This window comes from Orbicella faveolata, unplaced genomic scaffold (genome assembly GCF_042242905.1).
Source record: "Orbicella faveolata isolate gen_17 unplaced genomic scaffold, um_ofav_v1 contig_47, whole genome shotgun sequence".
NCBI lineage: Eukaryota > Metazoa > Cnidaria > Anthozoa > Scleractinia > Merulinidae > Orbicella > Orbicella faveolata.
In genome coordinates, this window is record NW_028301577.1 from 21,849,972 (window position 1) to 21,872,500 (window position 22,529).

At 42.0% G+C, this 22,529-nt stretch overlaps 1 pseudogene; it reads left to right on the plus strand.

Moving 5' to 3' along the window:
• Positions 1-18,306: 18,306 nt before the first annotated feature.
• On the plus strand, positions 18,307-20,352 carry LOC149097637 (uncharacterized; annotated as a pseudogene).
• The last annotated feature ends 2,177 nt before the right edge of the window (positions 20,353-22,529 follow it).

Consider the following 22,529-nt stretch of genomic DNA (forward strand, 5'->3'; position numbering starts at 1 on the left):
ACAATCAGTGGAGGAACTGTAAAACACTTCAGACATGGCAGGTCAGTCAAAGTTGTTCTTTATCCATACCTGTTGGACTTGTGAATCACTATAGTTTTAATCACTTTGAAGAACAAGTACAGCTTACCATTAGAGGATGGAATTCAGTCTTGAGAAATTTGTTGAGTGACTCTTGCTGGTGTCAAAATTATTTGAGAACATCCATCCTTTTTTTGATTAGAAAAAAGCATTTGAAGTTCTTTCCATTTTTTTTTGTAAGGATTTATCAACTGAAAGATGTGCTTCTTCATCTTACTACAAGCAATTAATTTGTAGATGTAGTCAATTTTTAAAAATTTCTAGTTCATTCTGAGGTTAAAAAATGTTGACCTTCATAAACTGAATAGGGCTTGAAGTATCGACGCTCAAAACAATTGTGAATTCTCCCCAGTCATTGTGATATTTGGGGGGTGTGAGTTTTGAAAATTTGCTTACTGGACAATAATTTTTCCTAGTTGCTGATTTTCTTTGTTCTCATCACTTGTCTTCTTGATAAAGTACTGAAATTGTAAGGAGAAAATTATTGACAACTGACAGATGGCTCGAACTTTTTATTGAAAAATAGTGCTTTGATCAAAGCATCCTCACTAACAACTAACAGATGATTCCAAGTGTTATCTGACAAGTCATGTCTCATTGCAACATCCTCACTGACCACTGACACAATAAACTCAGTGATGATTCCAAATTTTTACTGACAAATCATGCTTTCATCAAAGCATCCCCACTAACAACTAACAGATTATTCCAGGTGTTGTCTGACAAGGCATGTTTCCATTGCAACATCAGTTACCGACCACCGACAGAATAAACCGATGATTCCAAAATATTTTAGCTGCAAAATCACGTTTTGATCTCAAAATCCTTCCTGACGACTGACAGATGATTCCAAATTTTAACTTACAAATCATGCTTCAATCTCTGACAACATCCATACTGACAAATGACAGATGATTGCAAATTTTAACTGACAAATCATGCTTTGATCTCAACACCCTAATTGACAACTGACAAATGATTTCAAATTGTTTTGTGACGGGACGTAAGAGGCCGCCTGCTCCATTTACTGTGGCCAAAGCCGGCGGAGACAAGGACAGCCTGCCTCATGCCTCCATGTGCGCTAGTACGCTGTTCCTTCCTGACTACTCGTCTGCCTCTATTGCAAAGGAAAAGCTCAGGTTAGCAAAGAAAGTCAACTTAATCACTCTGTAGCCAATCACAGAGAACACAGGCAACCCAGTGAACCAATCAAAACTCGACGCAAATATATAAAGCTTACGCGAAGCGCGGAAAAACCTGTCAGGGAGTCGCGATCGGTTTTGGTTTTATCTTCTGATTGGTTGACAAAGAATTTTGCGAGCTTATTTTAAACCAATCGCTATAGAATTTTCAATTGGAACGCTCTATTTGCTCGGAGGAAACTTGGGAACCTAGCAGGGAACCTAGCAGGGAACCTAGTCCAGCAATCACACTTCGGTTGCTCTTCCGTCGAGTTATCTCGCCCTGGAAACGACGTTGCGCTACAGGTTTTGAAATATTGACGATATTGTAAGATCTTTGGATACTGTATATTATTTCATGAACCGGTATTTAGACGGGTCGAGACTGCATTATGCTTACGTTAAAGCGATAAGTCAAATTACATTGAAAAAATGATGCATTTTGTAATGTTATTTTCCCTTTGTCCCCAGCCATGCCATATCAAACTGTGTGGCCATCGACACCGACACAAGTCTTTGGTGAACCGATTGCTTCTGAATATCAAGCGGAAAAACTAAAATGAACCTCGACTTCTCTGGAAATGTTCAACAGGGAACTCTCTCAGAGCTCCAGTCATAGACCAAGTGCTTACTATAGAATTAACAAATATACCCATATTCAAACATAGCGGCTATATTTTTAAATTGTCAATGAACGGCCTTTAAGCCGAACGAAAATTAAGCATATTTGCCGATGTAGTGTATAGTGTGCAGTACTGGTGGAATGTTAAGTAGAAAGCCCGTTGTATTTCAGCTTAACTTAACTTTTGCAACGTACTCGGGTTTACTGACGTAGTTTGAAGCTAAGAGATAATATAATTAGGTTGTAAACAACTGTTTGAGGGAAATCCTATCTAATAGGAAGTACAATATATGAGTGTCTTTTTGCTTACAAAACTAAACGTTTGTAGAAATATTTGGAGAATGTTTTTTCAACCGATCGCTGTGTAATGGTTTTCGGTCAGTGCTACGTTGTAACTTTCTTTGTTGACATTTACTAGCCCGAGATTTTATCATTTTTCTCGGAGAATGTACGAAATAGATTTTGAAGAGTTAGCATTGGAGGCAGTCTCGAAGCCAATAAGTAAGCTCTCAGGCAATTATATTCAAGTCAATCCTTGAATACTGTTTCATTGGTAAGTATATTAAAGGAGCAATGTAGCGAAGTTTTATTTTTCTGATGTGCAAAAATAATAGGTTTTTCTAGGGTAAGAAGAAAACCAACCAAGTAATAGCCTACTGCATTATAAAAGGATGACAAGAAGGATAGATTCCAAGAGACAAACAAATGCCATGATTTTCATGATCCGTCGCCCGTGACTTAGCTGTATCAAAAGTGCTTGGGAAGGTATCTTCCTCGTCCCCAGGCCCCTTTGCCTTTTTTTGGTGAGGGGTTAGAATCAGGGAGCGCGGGCCTTGGTACTGGTCAAGTGATGAAATAGGGTAGGAGACCCATTGCGCGCGTTGCACCATTAACGCATACCCTCATGCATAATCATATTACTCTAATAGTTCGTTTTTAAACGGGCCAATAAACGTGCTAAACGACAGTTTTGTACTTTGTTTTTTTTCCATAAATAGCTTCACTGCTGGAATAGTCGCGAATCCATGCGGCGCTATTGATTGACATTCTCACCACCCTATTCTGGCCATTTAGACCGTAATTAGTGCTTAGAGACCGTCATTAACTTATTTAAGTGATGATTTCCCATTTTATTCCATCTTTTCGCGAAGTTTTGCTGGTACTGTCGGCAAAAAGCTTTTCCCACCCTCCTCCCCTTCGGCGACGTTTACCTTCGTTGCTTGCATTCACAGCTCATTCCCCGGGCATAGTGTTTTCCCCATTACTCATCCGTAGCTCGGCATTGAGTGGCTATTGTGGCAGTGAAGAAGTTAACTATTTCCCAAAAGCTAGCAAATTGTGAAAAAATATCGGATACATTGTTTGCTTTTCGGACACGAGCATATGGAAGTCTTTCGTCCGAGCACCCAAGTCTTTAGGCTCGATTACCAGCCGCTGTTCGGGAAAGGAGCCGGCGCTTCTCGCCCGAACTCGGGGAGAAACGTAGACCGGACTCGAGAAAGCGGCGGAAATCGAGCCTACCACGTCTTCTGCCACTAGAGAAAGTGAAGTCTTTTACGTCGACTCGATTCTGAATCCCCTCACTAACATTTTTTTTGAGGGGGATGTATATGGGGGTTGAACAAATTTCAAAATAACATTCCTGCACAACGAAAAGTGCTCAGAAAAAAGAACACGAAGAGACTCGTGAGTTCTGAAATGGCTGCCCTCTACTGACTGCGCTAATGAATAGCGAAAATTCAGGAGAGGATCTAGTTTTAATCCAAGCCAACTTAACTACAGGGTAAAAATAATTTGATGCTTCTTGACAAGAAACGTGTTAAAGACGGCATCTACCTGTCAACGGAATCACTCCGGAAACATAATCAAGGGTAATTAAAAACCTTTCAGTTTTCTGGAAACATTTATAGCGCTAATCCACTACACTCAGACATATACAAAGCAATGGTATTCGCGATAGCTTTTTCACTGTCAAAACGGGAAAACAGTAGGGTCTTTTGCTTTCAACTGAGCCGCGTTGCTTTTTTAACCGTAAAATTAATCACACGGAAATGTTTCCGTTTATAAATTAACGCCTAACAAAGCGGGGAAAACACTGCTATGGTTCAGTTCCACTTCAAATTACGAGATTTTCGTATCGAAATAGTTGCCTTTCTTTCAAAAATACGCGTGGCATCTTTAGAAATACCTCTGGTATCTAACAAACAAGAATATGCGCTATCTGTATTCAACGGCTGCTTGCTCGTTGTAAATTTCGCTACAGCTATACCCTGCAAACAGGCTCCCAGCGAGGGCGGAAAAAAATCCGGCGAGCGAACGTAGTCATTTAGCGCGAAATAAAGAATTCCGCGAGCGAAGAGTGTGATCCATTTTTCCAAATGTAAGCCATTTTTTTTTGTGTGACCCTTTTAATTTAAGTGTGACCTATTTTATTTAAGTGTGACCCATTTTTCCTAGCGCGACCTATTTGTCGAAGTGTATTCCTTTTTCCTAGTGTGACCCCTTTTTTCCAAGTGTGACCCATTTTTTCAGGTGAGACCCTTTTTCCAAGTGCGACCCATTTTTGCAAGTGTCATTTATTTTTCCGAGAGTGACCCATTTTTCTAGGTGTGACCCCATTTTTCCAAGTGTGACCTGTTTTTCCAAGTGTGACCCTTTTTTTCAAGCGTTACCTATTTTCCCATGTGTGACCCATTTTTACAAGTGTGACCCATTTTTACAAATATGACCCTTTTTTCAAGTGTGACTCATTTTTGCAAGTGTCATTAATTTTTTTAAGAATGATCCATTTTTCGAGGTGTAACCCCTTTTTTCCAAGCGTTACCCCCTTTTTCTAAGTGTGACCTGTTTTTTCAAGTGTGACACGTTTTTCCAAGTTTTACCCATTTTTCAGTGTAACCCATTTTTCCAAGTTTGACCCATTTTTCCAAGTAAGAAATCCTTTTTTCAAGTATGTTTCATTTTTCAAGTGTGACCCACTTTTCTAAGTGTGACCCTTTTTTCCAAGTGTGATCCATTTTTCCAACGTTGACCCTTTTATTCAAGTGTGACCTATTTTTCTAAGTGTAAACACCTTTTTTCAAGTATGTTCATTTTCTCTGAGTGTGACCTATTTTTCAAAGTGTTACCTATTTGTCCAAGTGTGACCCATTTTTCGAAATGTTACCTATTTTTCCAAGAGTGACCCATTTTTCCAAGTGTGCCGCATTTTTCCAAGTCTGACCCATCTTTTCAAGTGTAAGCCATTTTTCTAAGTGTGCCGCATTTTTCCACGTGTGTCGCATTTTTCCAGGTCTGCGGCATTTTTTCAAGTGTGCCTCATTTTTCACAGTGTGCCGCATTTTTCCCAGTGTGCCGCATTTTTCAGTGTGCCGCATTTTTCAAAGTGTGCCAAATTTTTCTAAGTGTGCGCATTTTTCCAAGTGTGCCGCATTTTTTCAAGATTACCGCATTTTTCCAAGTGTCACCCATTTTTCCAAGTGTCACCCATTTTCCCAAGTATAACCCATTTTTCCAGGAGTAACCCATTTTTCCAGGTGTGACCCATTTGTCCAGGTTTGACCCAGTTTTCCAAGTTTGACCAATTTTTTCCAAGTGTGCCGCATTTTTCCAAGTGTGGCGCATTTCTCCAACTATGGCGCATTTTTCCAAGTGTGGCGCATTTTTCCAACTGTGGCACACTTTTCCAGGTGTGCCGCATTTTTCTGGGTGTGCCGTATTTTTCCGAGTGTGCCGCATTTTTTAAAGTGTGGCGCATTTTTCCGAGTGTGGTGCATTTTTCCGGGTGTGCCGTATTTTTCCGAGGGTGCCGCATTTTTTTAAATGTGGCGCATTTTTTAAAGTGTGGCGCATTTTTCCGAGTGTGGCGCATTTTTCGAAGTGTGGCACATTTTTCCAACTGTGGTGCATCCTTCCAGGTGTGCCGCATTTTTCCGGGTGTGCCGTATTTTTCTGAGTGTGCCGCATTTTCTAAAGTGTGGCGCATTTTTTTCGAGTGTAGGGCATTTTTCGAAGTGTGTCACATTTTTAAATGTGTGGCGCATTTTAAAAAGGGTGGCGCATTTTTCCAACTGTGGCGCATTTTTCCAGGTGTGCCGCGTTTCTCCGGGTGTGCCGTATTTTTCCGAGTGTGCCGCATTTTTTAAGCTGTGGCGCATTTTTCCGGGTGTGGCGCATTTTTTGAAGTGTATCGCATTTTTAAAAGTATGGCGCATATTTCCAGCTGTGGCGCATTTTTCCAGGTGTGCCGCATTTTTCCCAGTGTGCCGCATTTTTCCGAGTGTGGCGCATTTTTCGAAGCGTGTCGCATTTTTAAAAGTATGGCGCATATTTCCAGCTGTGGCGCATTTTTCCAGGTGTGCAGCATTTTTCCGGGTGTGCCGTATTTTTCCGAGTGTGCCGCATTTTTGCAACTGTGGCGCATTTTTCCAGTTGTCCCGCATTTTTTCGATTGTGACGTATTTTTGCGAGTGTGGCGCATTTTTCGAAGTGTGCTGCATTTTTTCGAGTGTCTCGCATTTTTCCAACTGTGAGGCATTTTTCCAAGTGTACCGCATTTTTCCGAGTGTGACGCATTTTTCCAACTGTGGTGCATTTTTCCAGCTGTGGTGCGTTTTTACAGGTGTGCCGCATTTTTCTGGGTGTGGCGCATTTTATCAAGTAAGCCGCGTTTTTAAAAGTGTGGCACATTTTTCAAAACTGTGGCGCATTTTTCCATTTGTGCCGAATTTTTTCCAGGTGTGCCGCATTTTTCCGAGTGTGCCGTATTTTTCGGTGTGTGCCGCATTTTTAAAAGTTTGGCACATTTTTCCAACTGTGGCGCATTTTTCTAAGTGTGCCGCATTTTCCCGAGTGTGCAGTATTTTTTCGAGTGTGGCGCATTTTTCGAAATGTGGCGTATTTTTCGAAATGTGCCGCATTTTTCCGAGTGTGGCGCATTTTTAAAAGTGTGGCGCATTTTCCAACTGTGAGGCATTTTTCAAACTGTGCTGCATTTTTCCAACTGTGGCGCATTTTTCGAAGTGTGCTGCATTTTTCCGAGTGTGCCATATTATAAAAAGTGTGGCGCATTTTTCCAACTGTGACGCATTTTTCCAAGCGTGCCGCATTTTTCCGAGTGTGCGGTATTTTTCCAAGTGTGGCGCATCTTTAAAAGTGTGGCACACTTTTCCAACTGTGGCGCATTTTCCCGAGTGTGGCGCATTTTTCCAACTGCGGTACACCTTTTTTAGGTGTGCCGCATTTCTCCGAGTGTACAGTAGCTTTTCGACTGTGGCACATTTTTAAAAGTGTGGTGCATTTCTGCAAATGTTGCGTAATTTTCGAAGAGTGCCGCATTTTTCCGGGTGTGGTGCATTTTATCGACTGTGGCGCATTTTTAAAAGTGTGGCGCAATTTTTAAACTGTGGCGCATTTTTCGAAGTGTACTTCATTTTCCCGAGTATGCCGCACTTTCCCAAGTGTGCCGCATTTTTCCGAAGGTGGCACATTTTTTAAAGTGTGGCGCATTTTTTTCCAACTGTGGCGCATTTTTCCAAGTGTGTCGCATTTTTCCAAATTAGCCGTACTTTTCCGAGTTCGGCCCATTTTTAAAAGTGTGGCGCATTTTTCCAACTGTGAGGCATTTTTCCAAGTTTGCCACATTTTATCAACTGTGACGCATTTTTCCGACTGTGGCGCATTTTTCCAGGTGTGCCGCATTTTTCCGAGTTGTGCCGCATTTTTCCGGGTGGGGCGCATTTTTCCAAATGTGCCGCATTTTCAAAACTGTGGCGCATTTTTCCAGGTGTGCCGCATTTTTCCTAGTGTGCTGTATTTTTCGGTGTGTGGCGCATTTTTAAAAGTGTGGCACATTTTTCCAACTGTGGCGCATTTTTCCAGGTGTGCCGCATTTTTCCGAGTAAGCCGCATTTTTCCGAGTTGTGCCGCATTTTTCCGGGTGGGGCGCATTTTTCCAAATGTGCCGCATTTTCAAAACTGTGGCGCATTTTTCCAGGTGTGCCGCATTTTTCCTAGTGAGCTGTATTTTTCGGTGTGTGGCGCATTTTTAAAAGTGTGGCACATTTTTCCAACTGTGGCGCATTTTTCCAGGTGTGCCGCATTTTTCCGAGTAAGCCGCATTTTTCCGAGTTGTGCCGCATTTTTCCGGGTGGGGCGCATTTTTCCAAATGTGCCGCATTTTCAAAACTGTGGCGCATTTTTCCAGGTGTGCCGCATTTTTCCTAGTGAGCTGTATTTTTCGGTGTGTGGCGCATTTTTAAAAGTGTGGCACATTTTTCCAACTGTGGCGCATTTTTCCAACTGCGACGCATATTTTGAAGTTTGCCGCATTTTTAAAAGTGTGGCACATTTTTCCAACTGTTGCGCATTTTTCCAGGTGTGCCGCATTTTTCCGAGTATGCAGTAATTTTTCGAGTGTGACGCATTTTTAAAAGTGTGGCGAATTTTTTCAAATGCGGCGCATTTTTCGAAATGCGCCGCATTTTTCCGAGTGTGGCGCATTTTTAAAAGTGTGGCGCATTTTTCTAACTGTGAGGCATTTATCTAAGTGTGCTGCATTTTTCCAACTGTGGCGCACTTTTCCAAGTGTGGCGCATTTTTCGATGTGTGCCGCATTTTTCCGAGTGTGCCACATTTTTCCGGGTGTGGCGCATTTTATCGAGTGTGGCCCAGTTTTTAAAGTGTGGCACAATTTTCAAACTTTGGCGCATTTTTCGAAGTGTGCTGCATTTTTCCGAGTGTGCCGCATTTTACCAGTGTGTCGCATTTTTCAAAGTGTGGCGCATTTTTTCAACTGTGGCCCATTTTCCCATTTCTGCCTTTATTTTTCCGAGTGTGCCAAATTTTTCCGAGTGTGGCTCATTTTTCCAACTGTGGCACATTTTTCGAGGTGTGCCGCATTTTTAAAAGTGTGGCGCATTTTGAAAAGTGTGGTGCATTTTTCCAATTGTGAGACATTTTCCAGGTGTGCCCCATTTTCCCAATTGTGTCGCATTTTTAGAACTGTGGCGCATTTTTCCAGGTGTGCCGGATATTTCCGAGTGTGCCGCATTTTGCCGAGGGTGGCACATTTTTAAAAGTGTGGCGCATTTTTCCAGGTGTGCCGCATTTTTGCGAGTGTGCTGTATTTTTTCGAGTGTGGCGCATTTTTCCAACCGTGGAGCATTTTTTGAAGTGTTCCGCATATTTTTTCGAGTGGGCTTCATTTTTCCGAGTGTGGTGCATTTTTCCTAGTGTGGCGCATTTTTAAAAGTGTGCCGCATTTTTCCAACTCTGACGCATTTTTCCGAGTGTGGCGCATTTTAAAAAGTATGGCGCATTTTCTCAACTGTAGCGCATTTTTCTAGGTGTGTTCCATTTTTCCGAGTCTGCGGTGTTTTTCCGAGTGTGGCGCATTTTTAAAAGAGTGGCGCATTTTTCCAACTGTTGCGCATTTTTCCAACTGTGGTGCATTTTTCCAGGTGTGCCGCATCTTTCCGAGTGTGGGATATTTTTCCGATTGTGGGTCATTTTTTTAAAGTGTGGCGCATTTTTCCAACTGTGACGCATTTTTTGAAGTGTGCCGCATTTTTAAAAGTGTGGCGCATATGTCCTGGTACGCCGCATTTTTCCGAGTGTGCCGCATTTTACTGAGTGTGCCGCATTTTTCGACGGTGGCACATTTTCAGAACTGTGGCGCATTTTTTCAACTGCAGCGCATTTTTCCAGGTGTGGCCCATTTTCCGAGTGTGCAGTATTTGTTCGAGTGTGGCGCATTTTTGCAAGTGTGGCGCATTTTTCCAACCGTGGTGCATTTTCCGAAGTGTACCGCATGTTTCCGAGTGGGCTGCATTTTTCCAAGTGTGGCGCATTTTTCCGAGTGTGGCGCATTTTTAAAAGTGTGGCACATTTTTCCAACTCTGACGCATTTTTCCGAGTGTGACGTATTTTTCCAACTGTGGCGCATTTTCTCAACTGTGGCGCATTTTCCTAGGTGTGCCGCATTTTTCCGAGTGTGCGGCGTTTCTCCAAGTCTGGCGCATTTTTAAAAGTGTGGCGCATTTTCTCAACTATGGCGTATTTTTTGAAGTGTACCGCATTTTCCCGAATGTGGCGCAGTTTTTAAAAGTGTGCCGCATTTTTTCAGCTGTGGCGAATTTTTCTAGGTGTGCCGCATTTTTCCGAGTGTCCCGTATTTTTCCGAGTATGGCGCATTTTTCTAGGTTTTCCGTATTTTTCCGAGTGCGGCGCATTTTTAAAAGTTTAGCGAATTTTCCCAACTGTGACGCATTTTTCGAGGTGTGCCGCATTTTTTGAAGTGTGGCTCATTTTTTAAAGTGTGGCGCATTTTTCCAACTGTGGCGCATTTTTTCAGGTGTGCCGCATTTTTCTGAGTGTGCGGTATCTTTCCGCATGTGGGGCATTTTTAAAAGTGTGGCGCATTTTCCAACCCTGGCGCATTTTTTTTAGGTGTGCCGCATTTTTCCGAGTGTGGCGCATTTTTCCAACTGTAGCGCATTTCTCGAAGTGTGCGGCATTTTTGAAAGTGTGGCGCATTTTTAAAAGTGTAGCCCATTTTGCCAACTGTGAGGCATTTTTCCAAGTGTGCTGCATTTTTACAACTCTGGCGCATTTTTCCAGGTGTGCCGCATTTTTCCGAGTGTGCCGCATTTTCCCTAGTGTGCCGCATTTGTCCGAGGGTGGCACATTTTTAGAATTGTAGTGCAGTTTTTCAACTGCGGCGCATTTTTGCAGCTGTGCCGCATTTTTTTGAGTGTGCAGTATTTTTTCGATTGTGGTGCATTTTTAAAAGTGTGGCGCATTTTTGGAAGTGTGGCGCATTTTTCCGAATGTGGCGCATTTTTAGAAGTATGGCGCATTTTTTTTAACTGTGGCGCATTTTTCTAGGTGTATCGCATTTTTTCGAGTGTGCAGTCTTTTTCCGAGTGTGGCGCATTTTTAAAAGTGTGGCGCATTTTTCCGAATGTGGCGCATTTTTAGAAGTATGGCGCATTTTTTTTTAACTGTGGCGCATTTTTCTAGGTGTATCGCATTTTTTCGAGTGTGCAGTCTTTTTCCGAGTGTGGCGCATTTTTAAAAGTGTGGCGCATTTTTCCAACTGTGGCGCATTTTTCGAAGTGTTCCGCATTTTTCCGAGTGTGGCGCATTTTTAAAAGTGTGCCGCATTTTTCCAACTGTGACGCATTTTTCTAGGTTTGCCGCATCTTTCCGAGTGTGTGATATTTTTCCGAGTGTGGGGCATTTTTAAAAGTGTGGCGCATTTTTCCAATTGTGGCGCATTTTTTGAAGTGTGCTGCATTCTTCCGACTGTGTCGCATTTTTAAAAGTGTGGCGCATTTTTCCAAGTGTGACGCTTTTCTTTACTCTGTGGCGCATTTTTTTGCGTGTGCCGCATTTTTCCGAGTGTACCGCATTTTTCCGGGTGTGGCGCATTTTTCCGAGTGTGGCGCATTTTTTAATATGTGGCGCTTGTCTCAAACTGTGGTGCATTTTCTGAAGTGTGCTTTATTTTTCCGAGTATGGCGCATTTTTAAAAGTGTGCTGCATTTTTTCAACTGTGGTGCATTTTTCTAGGTGTGCCGCATTTTTCCGAGTGTGTCGTAATTTTCCAAGGGTGGCGCATTTTTAAAAGTGTGGCGCATTTTTCAACTGCGGCGCATTATTCTAGGTTTTCCGCACATTTCCGAGTATGCGCTTTTTTTCCGAGTGTGGCGAATTTTTACAAGTGTGGCGAATTTTTACAACCGTGGCGCATTTTTCGAAGTATGCCGCATTTTTCGGAGTGTGGCGCATTTTTCCAACTGTGGCGCATTTTTCGAAGTGTGCCACATTTTTTAAAGTGTGGCGCATTTTGCCAACTGTGGGGCATTTTTCCAAGTGTGCCGCATTTTTACAACTCTGGCGCATTTTTCCAGGTGTGCCGCATTTTTCCGAGTGTGCCGCATTTTCCTCAGTGTGCCGCATTTTTCCGAGGGTGGCACATTTTTAGAAGTGTGGCACATTTTTCTAACTGCGGCGCATTTTTACAGGTGTGCTGCATTTTTTCGAGTGTCCAGTATTTTTTTTGAGTGTGGCGCATTTTTCGAAGTGTACCGTGTGTTTCTGATTGGGCTGCATTTTTCGGAGTGTGGCACATTTTTCCGAGTGTGGCGCATTTTTAAGGTTGTGGCGCATTTTTCCAACTCTGAAGCATTTTTCCGAGTGTGGCGCCGTTTTAAAAGTGTGCCGCATTTTTCCAACTGTGGTGCATTTTTCGAAGTGTGCCGCATTTTTCCGAGTGTGCCGCATTTTTAAAAGTGTGGCGCAATTTTCCAACTGTGACGCATTTTTTCTAGTGTGGGGTATTTTTCAAACTTTAGCGCATTTTTCCAACTGTGGCGCATTTTTCCAAGTGTGCCGCATTTTTTTTAGAGTGCCGCATTTTTTTAACTGTGACGCATTTTTCCAAGTGTGCCGCATTTATCCACGTGTGACGCATTTTTGCAAGTGTGCCGCATTTTTGCGAGGTTGCCGCATTTTTTCGAGTGTGCCACACTTTTGCAAGTGTGCTACATTTTTCCAAGTGTGGCGCATGTTTTGAAGTTTTCCGCGTTTTTTTATGTGTGCTGCAGTTTTCCAAGTGTGACCCATTTTTTCAAGTGTGACCCAGTTTTTCAAGTTTGACTTATTTTTCCAAGTATGACCCACTTTTCCAAGTATGACCCATTTTTTCCAGGTGTGGCCTATTTTTCCAGGTGTGACCCATTTGTCCAGGTGTGACCCTTTTTTCCAAGTGGGACCCATTTTTCCAAGTGTGACCCATTTTTCTAATGTGACGCATTTTTCTAAGTGTACTGCATTTTTTCAAGTCCGACTTATTTTCCCAAGTGTGATCTACTTTTCTAAGTGTTACCCGATTTCGTAGTATGACCCTTTTTTCCAAGTATGATTAATTTTCCCAAGTGTGAGCCATTTTTTTGTGCTTGCAATTTTGCTTAAGAGCGTCTCACGAAGAGCCGTGTATCACTTAGCCTGCAAATGCAGAAGTATTTTCGGCTGTCGCTTATCTCCGCCGAAAAATATCTCGAACTTCGATCGCTTGAAATTCGGTATTTTATCGGCATCCAGGATCTTTTGTCTAACGCTCGTCAACTTATTCCGAATAGAGTAGCAACAATAACTGTCTTTCTTTCTCGAAGATTGAAACCACGATGGTCCAAAAATATAGATTTCTGCGATGTCAGCTTTGAAAAATGGAAAGGAATCACTTTCGATGAACTCTCGTGGTTTATGAAACCATTCGGGTACGGCGAATCAAATTTGGCTCGGATCGAGCGACGGTCCGCGAATTTGATCGATAGAGGCGAACAGAACAAGGATTTGCCGCCATGTTCTAGTTCGCGCCACCCGTTCTTTGATCGAATTTCGCGTGATGCATATACAGAGAAGCCTCTGGTTGTGATATCAACTATTTAAACTCTTTTAACCAGGCCATATACGGTTGGTGATCTGGTTTACCGCATCAAATTATTCTGTCGTGCTAAACGGTTCATGCACCACAAACACCCACGAATTGTGCAGTAATGGCAGATTTGTAATCTGATTAGCACAAGCACCATGACGTCACCAGAAATTCGAACCCATGTCTTGCTGGGTATTTCAGGATCTCATGAATCTCGTCATGAAAACCGTACAAGGACAGCCACGAGGAAAAAATCGAGCGAGTGCTTTCTACTAACCAGCAAGATTTATTGCCAACCCCCAAAAAATCATGCACAACCTAAATGTGAGAAAAGAAATTTCATACCCCAGAAAGTTGCCCAGCTTAATCAAGGACTTCACGACTGCGTTTTACTGTAAAACAATGTGAAGAAACAAAATCACAATAAATAGTTTATTTAAGACTTGACAACTCAATTAAATATTACTATATGTGATTCTGTACGAAACTTCGCTCGATAAACATGATTTTCTGATCGATCAAATTAAATTCTGCAAAATTACACATCAATTTAAAAGACTGGCTGAAATTTTTTCTTTGAGAAACCAAGGTGACACTAAATTTGCTGCCCAAATCTTAGTGTTTCAAATACGAATTCAGTGATGGTTTCAAAAATAGAGGGTGAAATTTCACACTGTCCATGACGACCTAATTTCTAATTTGAAAGTTGTTTTGTATTTCATAAAATATTACATAGGAAACTTAATTTTCGCAGACGAGTCTGAAAAACAACGTCAGAAAAGAATGTAATCATTTCATGAGTGACTCGTGAGTTCAAGTCTTGTCTGATTGATTCCGTAATTCTCTTGCAAATTTGTACTTAGAAAACACAAGTGTGGTCAACGAAATCTTGTCTGTTCAAACGATTGCATATAAAAAACATTTCAAAGTCTCAAGATTTGAAATCTAGCTGAAAGAGTTCGCTAGAATTTCACTATAGAGTGATTCTGTTCGTATTCGGTCACGTACTGTAAAGATGCTTTTCGAATACACTGTTCTCGATATTCTAAAATACAGCCTGGCAGCAAGGCCTGGACGACACAAACAATGGAAAGTGAATGGCATGTATCTCTAGGCCTCGCTGTTAAGCTGAATTATAAGGTATCGAAAGGATCTTATTATTTCATTTTCAAGGTGGTAAAGTGACATTTCTTGGAACCTTTAGCGTGACCTATCTTTTTTTAAACTATCCCCTGTCCGATATCTGTAACAAGAAAAATGCGCCAGACTGCTTAACAAAAACATATCAAAATTAACTCAAGTGTCATTGTCTGAGAAAACCGGGCAGTACCAAAAGATCGAGGTAGGCCGTTTACATTCATCTTTTCACAGTATAAAAGCTATCCGAAAAGATTAACAACCATGACATTTGCCGATGTAGGCGTCCGCTTTTCTTCGAGATATCACCACATCATGATTTTGGCCTCTCAAGTGGTCTAAGATGGCCGAAATTTCGGGCAACTTTAGGTAAGCCTAAAAGATACTTCGTACAAATTCCAGAAACTCTTATTTTTGTGAGATAATATTTGACCCCTTATTAGTTGATTGAGAAATACTAGAAGTCTTTTGCATTAATTCTACGGTTTTCACGAGGTGCCAAATATCGCCGCCGAATCGTTCATGAGCGCGACCCAAATTTTAGCCATTTTCAGAGTCGTTTTTCAAAAGTGCGGCAGTTCATTTCCACAGAAAGACATTTTTGTGATAGTCTTTTGCAATGTTATCAATATCCAGTTTAGTTAAAATTGGTATCTACAGGCAAATCGGAGTAATTGGTCTCGCAAAGTTCAAAAAAAAATCATTAGCCAGAAATATTTCCCGCCAAGTTTTTAACGAAGAATATCACATTATACCGACTTTCTGCGATGTTATCCATGATTTACTAAAATATTTGCAAAAAATAGTCAGCTGGACTGCAGAATAGAATATTTAAGCTGTGACATCGTTATTAACCTATGGAAACATTTCAAACTTGCCAAATCCTTATCATTACTTAGGCTAAATTTTCCCGCGAAAATTCTATTTTTAAGGTCACGCTGCATGGAAAAACAAAGTGGATCCTCAGTTCGCTGGTCTCATAGTGAGCGAAGCTTTTCCCTGAATTTAATTTTGGGACTTCGCAATTAACCCCTTGTTTACATCGATTTTCTCGTTTTCGGAAGGGTTGATTCGTTACAGATTCAAAGGTCAGATGACAGGACTTCGAGATGTCGATCTCACCTAAAGGTTTTTCCTTGGTTTTGAAAATATTAGCCGTTCTTTCGGATCAAAAAAAATCGCCTAGCCTTGCTGGTGGCGGGGCAGTTTTTCTTCAATTATTAGCGTGCAAACGAGATAGTCGAGGAAAGACGTCAGAGGTGGTGTCGATTGGGCGTAGCCGATTGTTTACACAGTAACGCAGATTTCGTAGGCCGCTATCCGGCCTACGAAAGGATCATAAAGGACAGACGACTGGAATGTGAAAAAAAAACCTGAATAAACTTCTCCATACGTGTAGTCGTTGCAAGGTCAAGATTGCCCGCGGAAATCTTTCTTACGTTCATGGTTGTCGTTTGTATCGTCGCAGGTTGGTACACCGTCTTGTTTTCCGTTTCATTTCCTTTGATATTACCCCATGCACGCAATTGACTTAGGACAGTACTTGCAGTTTGTTCTACTAAACAGCAAAAGAGACCAGCGAACTGAGGATCCACTCTGTTTTTCCATGCAGCGCGACGTTAAAAATGCCTAAATAATGGTAAGGATTTGGTAAGGATTTGTCGAGTTTGAAATGTTTACATAGGTTAATATTAATAACGATTTCACAGCTTAAATATTCTATATTGCAGTCCAGCTAACTATTTTTGCAAATATTTTAGTAAATCATGAATAACAATCGCAGAACGTCGGTGTAATGTGATATTCTTTGCTAAAAATTTGGCGGGAAATATTTCTGGCTAATGATTTTTTTTGGACTTTGCGAGACCAATTGCTCCGATTTGCCTGTAGATACCAATTTTAACTAAACTGGATATTGATAACATTGCAAAAGACTATCACAAAAATGTCTTTCTGTGGAAATAAACTGCCGCACTTTTGAAAAACGACTCTGAAAATGGCTAAAATTTGGGTCACGCTCATGAACGATTCGGCGGCGATATTTGGCACCTCGTGAAAACCGTAGAATTAATGCGAAAGACTTCTAATATTTCTCAATCAACTAAAAAGGGGACAAACATTATCTCACGAAAATAGGAGTTTCTGGAATTTGTACGAAGTATCTTTTAGGCTCACCTAATGTTGCCTGAAATTTCGATCATTTTAAACCGCTTAAGAGGCCAAAATCATGATGTGGTGATATCTCGAAGAAAAACGAACGCCTACCTCTGCAATGTCATGGTTGTTAATCTTTTCGGATAGCTTTTATACTGTGAAAAGATGAATGTGAACGACCGAACTCGATCTTTTGGTACTGTCCGGTTTCCTCTGACGATGACTCTTAAGTTGAACACTATAGTTAATGAAATTCATGCCTACAATACGAGACTTGCTTCTAAACAATCCTATTCATTGCCCAAAACCAGGACTAATTTCGGAATCTTCAACATTAGATATCAGGGACCTAAAATTTGGAATTCTCTTGATGAGTCTGACAAAAAATTACTTGATTTTCAATTAAAGAAGAAATTAAAAATACACTTTATTGATTCATATTGAATATTACAATTATTTTAATTAATTCATAAGGATTTATTCTGTTCCGCTGTAAGTTTCCATTCTGTTTGTATCTTTATATTTGTGTGTGTGTGTGTGTGTGTGTGTGTGTGTGTGTGTGTGTGTAAATGTGTTACCGACCGATAACTGTGTAAATAATCTATGTAACTTAATGTCTGCCCATTCTTTTTAGCCCTTATGGTTATTTTGGGCAGGCAGTACTCTATACTAATTTAATGTTTATTGTAATTATTTTATAAATTGTGAGTACAAATAAATGGTTGTTGTTGTTGTTGTTGTTGTATATCAAAATAAAAACAATTTTCTTGAAAATATGCAAATTTAGGACGATCCCACATGAACAAGAGCGGCTTTCATTTGAGTGACTCAAGCAATTACAATGGCCAATCACAACACAGTCGCAAACGACACAACCAATGAGAACACGAAGCAAATGATACGTCACCAGCGCAAAGCGCAGTAAAACACACGTGACCAAGTCGTGATTGGTCGAGTAGGTGGCGGAAGCGCTACGAGCCAATCATAGAGCATTTTGAGCAAGACTATTCCATTTCTATATTACTTTCGACACCCAGTTGAAAATCGCTCTACTCGCGCCAAACGTTGATCTCTAACTAACATTACTAATGTTTCTTTGATTCTTGGAATCTAAAATTTGACTAGTCTCCTTCACGCTTTGACAAGTATCCCGGCGGTCGTTAAATTCGACACTGGCGTTTTTCTTGAGTTTGTCTTCACGGGAGATTTCAGGGAAAAATACGTCCTTGTCTTCCTGTCGTTGTCTATGCTCAAGAGGGCTCCAGTCACGAGGCAGTGATGACGAACTCGACGAACCATCAACTCTCTTCCTGAATTCAATGGTGTAGCCAACTTCACGATCGGAACCCGACGAAACCGTTGCGGTTACATCCGAAACCGACCGACGACGCAAAGCAGGCTTGTGTTTGCAACTGTAACGAAGAAATATTCAGTCCGTCTACATGAAATAAAAATATTGATTGGTATCAGCATTTATCAGTATATAATATCAAAGATATATACTACTTCAATAAAGCACATGAACAACAAAGTGGCTTGCCACAGTTAACCTACCCACATACCCGTCAACGTAATCTTTTACAAAGCTCTGGATTGTGCGGTTATTCAGTGGCTGAGGCTGTGGTTGTGGGGGCTAAGCGCTGGTATAAGGTCCCAGTGGGGTTAGCAAGGGTCACCAATGCTCTCCTCGTAAATGCTGAGAAATGCCTTTCCGTCTAATATAGGCTCTGCCAGCGAAGTCATATGTCGCACGTCCTCGTTTTCGTAGCCCCTGGTAATGCTAGCAGTAGCTAGCAGCTGAGCGACAGTGGCAAAAGGCGAGTGTTCGGCGCCTTCAAATAACCGGAATCTGTGACTAAGGGAAGGAAAACCCCAACAGAAAAACCCTGGCCCTCCAGGTTGGGGGTTGGGCGTGAGGCCAATAACCTCACCCCATAAAACATTGTGATTACGGAAACTGGAATCTCGATGTATACAGGCTACAATGGGTGTAGTACAACGACATGCCGGACCCCAGACGATACCTTTATTAGCTGGGTTGACGGAAGTATGACGACTATGGGTGAAAGCCGAAAGGGGGCCCATTCTCCGAACAGCTCGTTGGCAAACCCCAAAACTAAAGTGAAGGTGGGATGTTGGAATGTGAGAACTATGTTCTCGGTAGGAAAAACAGCCCAGATCACAGCTGAGATGACTCGTTATGGCATTGGTATATTAGGGATAAGTGAATGCAGGTGGTCGGGATTTGGACGTTTGAAAGCACAGGCGAAACCATCATATACTCAGGCAGGGACGACGATGTACATCAGAGTGGGGTCGCAATAATCATGTCAAAGAAAGTCGCCCGATGCTTAGACAGCTGGAGACCGATAAGTGACCGCATCGTAGAAGCTCACTTCTTCTCACGCTTCATCAAGACAACAGTCATCCAGGTCTATGCCCCAACCAACGAGGCAGATGATGATGTGAAGGACGACTTCTATGAACAGTTACAAAAGATCGTGGATGAAGTGCCGAGGCACGACATGCTCTTGGTCATAGGCGACTGGAATGCAAAAGTGGGTGACCAACAACTTGGAGAGGAAGACATTGTAGGAAAGTTTGGTATGACAGGGGAGAGGAGCGATAACGGGGAGCGTTTTGTGTCTTTCTGTGCACTGAACAATCTTGCTATTGCATCGACTATGTTCCCACACAAAGAAATACACAGATACACGTGGACTTCACCAAATGGCCAATATCACAACCAGAGCGATCACGTGGCCGTTAGATCCAATTTTAAACGATCAGTACAGGATGTAAGGGCGTATAGGGGTGCAGACTGTGCAAGTGACCACAACCTTGTGATTGCTAAGACACTGCTTAAGCTAAACAGAACAGGCGGGAGAGCAGTACAAGTCAGAAGATACGAGACCGGTAAGCTGAATGTTCCTGAAATTAGGAAGCAATTTCAGTTGGAACTAAAGAACAGGTTCATCTGTTTACTGCTAGAAGATGATTGTGACGTAAATACTGGACAGGAAGAGGAGGGCGAAGTAGCACGTGATAACGAAGTAGAGAAAAAGTGGAAAAAGATCAAAGACACTTACTGTGAGACGGCCAAGGATGTGCTAGGCTACAGAACAAGGAAAAATAAGAGCTGGGTCAGCCCAGAAAGCTGGAAGGGAATTGAAGAAAGGAAACAGCTAAAGCAAAAGTTAGCTAGCACAAGGTCGGAACGTCTTAGGGCAAGGCTGCAGCAGGAATACAGGAAGAAAGATCTAGAAGTGAAGAAAAGTTTGAGAAAGGATAAGAGAGAGTGGGCTAACAATGTAGCACAAGAGGCAGAGGATGCTGCTAAGTGTGGGCAGATGAAAGATGTGTACGATGCTACAAGAAGGCTGTGCTGCGAGCCACCAAAGAAAATTGACATGGTAAGGAACAAGGAAGGCAATTTGTTGACAAAAGAAGAGGAGGTGCAACAAAGATGGAAAGAGCGCTTTGCTGAAATACTGAATAGGCCCAACCCAGAACGTGAGGCCGAAGTGATTAGCGACATGGAAGTTATAGAAGAGATACCATCAGGCCTCATAACTAAAGCCGAGATCAGGAGCGCCATCATTAGCATGAAAGCAGGCAAAGCATCTGGCATAGACTGCGTGACAGTTGAACTGCTCAAGGCTGACATTACAACGACAGTCGACGTACTTCACGACCTTTTCCATGAGATATGGGTCAGTGAGATTGTCCCCGCAGATTAGAGGAAGGGTCTCATTGTCAAGATTGCCAAAAAAGGGGATCTCACCAAGTGTGGAAACTGGCGGGGGATTACTCTGATGTCTGTTGCTGCAAAGGTGATGGGCAAGGTATTGATCAGAAGAATATCAGGTGGTGTTGATGCAAAGCTACGGAAGGAGCAAGCTGGTTTCAGGAAAGGAAGGAGTACGATAGAGCAGATATTCGTTCTCAGGAACATCGTAGAGCAAGCAGTGGAATGGAACTCCAGCTTATATGTATGCTTTGTCGACTACGAAAAGGCTTTTGACAGCGTTCATAGGAAAACCTTGTGGAAGATCATGGAGAGTTATGGGATACCGTCGAAGCTTGTCAGAATGGTCAACGTAATGTATGATGATAGCCAATGTGCGGTTCTTAACGGTACAGGTCAAACAGACTGGTTTGATGTGAAGTCCGGCGTAAAGCAGGGGTGTAACATGTCAGGGTTTCTGTTCTTACTCGTGATCGACTGGATCATGAGAAGAACAGTAACGGGCGCTAACACTGGCATTAGATGGAAATTGTGGTCCAAGTTAGACGACTTGGACTTTGCTGACGACATTGCTCTTACATCCAGTACGAAATGTCAAATCCAACAGAAAGTGAAAAATCTCAGCACTAACAGCAAGAAAACTGGTTTGAAGATCAACTCCGAAAAGACAAAACTCCTCAGACTGAGCACGACCAGCAATGAGAATGTTCAGGTTGACGAACACGATATTGAAGATGTAGAGAGTTTTGTGTACTTGGGTGCATACATCAGCAAGTCAGGTGGCACAGAAGAAGACATCAAAGCAAGGCTAGGGAAAGCAAGGGCTGTATATAGTAAGTTAGATAAGATCTGGAAGAACAGTCAATTTACCTACAAGACTAAGATCAAAATTTTCAAAGCTAATGTCATCGCGGTGTTGCTGTATGGTTGTGAATGCTGGCGAATGACCAAAACAGATGAGAAAAAACTGGATGCGTTCTTAAATAAGAGCCTTCGTCGGATATTAAAGATCTACTGGCCAATGCGGATAACAAACGAGGAGATTAGGGCACGAGCAGGAATGGAGACAATAAGCAAGCAAGTGGCAAGGAGGAGATGGACGTGGCTGGGTCACGTCCTCAGAATGGATCACCACTCACATCCACGAATTGCTCTCACATGGGTACCTGAAGGCAAACGGAAACGGGGTCGACCGCGCGAGACTTGGAGAAGGACTGTCGAAAGGGAGCTGGAAAAGGAAGGTTTAACAACATGGGCAGCAGCATCATCGGCTGCGGAGGACAGAACAGCCTGGAGGCAGAGAGCTTACGGCCCAATAAATGATGATGATGATGAGGCTGTGGTTGTGACGAGGAAATATTCAGTCCGCCTAAAATACGAAGAGTTAGTGGTGTCAACATTTACAGATATATAATCCCCAAAGAATATAGACTTAATGAATCACCCAAACAACACAGTGATGTGGCTTGCCACAGTATACCTACCCACATACTCGTCGACGTAATGCTTTACAAAGTTCTGGATAGTGCGGTTATCAGGTGGTAGTGGCTGTATTTGTGACGAGGAAACGTTAAGTCCACCTTTACTCAATAAAAATATATAGAAATGAAGTCAACGTGAAAGGTTTCGATAATCGTAGAATTCACTTCTCGTTAACAAGGGAACAGTACACCTCTTACCTACTCCGACGGCAAACATCTCAAAATGACAAACAAACACCTCTGATCAGCAATAGTCATCATGACTATGCAAAATAAGATTAGACCAATCAGCTAAAAGACACGTCACGAATTTTTAAAATCAACACCCTTTGCACGCTTTTTGAATTTTCTTTGTTTATATGGAGCCCACGTGAACCCGTATGGACTGAACAAACAGTTCAGTTACAGTTCTTGGATGCCGATCCCTTCGGCTCATTTTGAAAATAAATTTGGTAGCGTTCATTTTAACATTCAAAGATACAAAAACTGATTAATCATTACGATTTTTTATGCGCATGTCACACAAAAAAGTACAACTTAAATTCAGGATAAGTGGCCAAAAAGCAAGGCTGTCTAAGTCATTATGAAGCTTAAGAAACGACGACGACGAAGCAGAGGACGACGCCTTGCAAAAATGAATTTATAATTTACAAGCGAAATTCGCGACTGGCTAGATCTGTCCGTTACA